Here is a 2,580-nt window from a genome sequence, read left to right on the forward strand (position 1 = left end):
CTTTCTCTCTTTCTCTCTCTCTCTCTCTCACTCACTCACACACTCTCTCTCTCTCTTAAGTACCAGTGTCCATCATTTCCTAAATATCTTGAAAATTTCCAGATCTACTCGCTAACCCCTTTAAACTCGATTGTAACTGTGTGCGTTGCTGCGTATTAGTTGCCTCTACCCCGTTACTCTTGTCTCCGCCTTTAACTAGGACCTAACACTGGACTCAAAATCCATCAAGTAATGCAGTGAAATTTCGTATATTCTGTCATTTCTCAGAAACCAAGCAAATGTTGAGCACAGACAAAATTCTGTACAAACGTTCCATTGCTCGTACAAGCAAGGTGTTCTTTGGCCTAATTTTTAGTCTTTTTCATGATATTGTCTATCTTTCTCTTTTTGTCTACTGTTATCTACTTCCCTCCGTCTCTCGTGCTTTCTTTTTACTGCGAAAGAAAGGCTCTTCCAAATGGCTTGATTCAGTTAATCCCAATTTTTGAAAGTTAATTTCATTATGGTCACACTGCGGTTGTTGTTGTAGATATTTGAAAGCCGACGAAATGTTTCATTTGAGTTCCAGTCTTTCCCTTTTCTGCGTCTAAAACAATTCTTTATTTTTGCAGAAAACATGAAATCTTTATTTTAAAACCTTTCAGCTGTATTTATTAGACAGTCTTTCCTTCCTTACACTTTTCTTTTACTAGTATCAACTAGCTCCCTCATCTCCGATTCCCTTCCGTTACTCTGACGCTAATCCACATAAGTCTTTTCCATCTTCTTCCCTTATTTGCTTCTCTCTCGTCATTCATCCTTCTATATTCTATTTCCATATTCCCTATTCTCCTCACTCAATATCCTTTTTAATTATCTTTCCTTCCCACCAAATCTTTATTCTCTTGTCACTCTCCCTTCTTATCTACTTCTCTCCGTCTCTCTCTTTTACTCAATATACTCGATTGAAGACGTTTTCTTTGTAGAATAAGGGTGGCTGTACATTGTGCTTCAGAGTCCTATTCAGATTCAATAGTTTGTTTACACACACACACACACAAATATATATATATATATATATATATATGTATATATATATATATATATATATATATAATATATATATTATATATATATATATATATATATATATATATATATATATATATATATATATATATAATATAACATAATATATGTCATAGAAAAAGGATAGTTCTAACACCGGGCTTTCAATTACAATTATACATTATCTAAACCACATTAAAACCTTACACATGGTGTTCTTTACACAACAATAAAGATTATATATATACATATATATATATATATATATATATATATATATATATATATATATCTTTCTCTCTCTCTCTCTCTCAACGACAGACAATTGGTAATTGGCAAATGGTAGTTGGCAAATGAGGTCTGATATTTCATTTGTATAGTTATGATTGCGGAATCAGTGAGGTAAAACAGATTTATATCTGAAATTTAATAACCCAAAGAGTGTGCAAAAAGTTGCATGAAACTTTATTATGAAAATCACTTTTGTTAATTAAAATTGCAATGAGAATTAACAGGCAAGATAAATCCTCTCCACATATCAGTAATCCGAAATACTCGTTCATTGTTGCAGTCGAGACCAATTAATGCTTCCTTACAAGAATTTTAGCTGAGATTTTTTTACGGGCTTAGTTACCAGGAAGTTACTAAACGTTGGTTCCAGAGATTTAGGGTAAGCCTAACAAGCCATTAAATCATGAACTTTCAGAACGCGAATTACCTTGTGCGGGTCTCGTATCAATATAAATGTACGAACTTGGAGATCGTCACACTTACGAAAAAAAAAGAAACATGGTGCGAATATGAAAAACTAGAAAGATTAACGACGGAATAAAAACTACTTAACAGAGCTAAGAAAACAAATTAAGCGGATTAAAAACATAGCAATAAGCAAGAGTATGGTTATTATATATATTCACATATATATATATATATGCATGTATGTATCTACATACATACATACATATTATATATATATATATATATATATATATATATATATATATATATATGTATGGATGTATGTGTGTGTGTGTGTATGTGTGTGTGTGTGTGTGTGTGTGTGTGTGTGTGTGTGTGTATGTCTATGTATGTAGGGGGTGTATTTATACATGTATATGTATATAAATACATGTTAATATATATATATATATATATATATATATATATATATATATATATATAGTAGCATGGTGTAGATTATTCAACCAAAGCTCATGGGAAAAACAAACTATTCCACATAAATATGCTGAAAAAGTATCATCGTCGTGAGAGTCTCTCTCCCAAGGAAAAAGGGATGTACAAGTTTGTTTTGTTGAGAAAATAACATTAAAACTCAACCAATGTATTGTGAACTTACCCCTAACTGTCTGCATGAGATGAAAGAACTAAATATTAATATTAAAGGATTTAGATGGAATTGACAACATATTAAACAATTATTTCCTTTAAATACCGTTATTTAATGTACTCGTGTCTTGTATATTTATATGTATGATTCGTGTCGAATTGTAATGCAGTACCAAAAAAAAAGTA

The sequence above is a fragment of the Penaeus monodon genome, chromosome 5 (assembly GCF_015228065.2).
Source record: "Penaeus monodon isolate SGIC_2016 chromosome 5, NSTDA_Pmon_1, whole genome shotgun sequence".
Classification (NCBI taxonomy): domain Eukaryota; kingdom Metazoa; phylum Arthropoda; class Malacostraca; order Decapoda; family Penaeidae; genus Penaeus; species Penaeus monodon.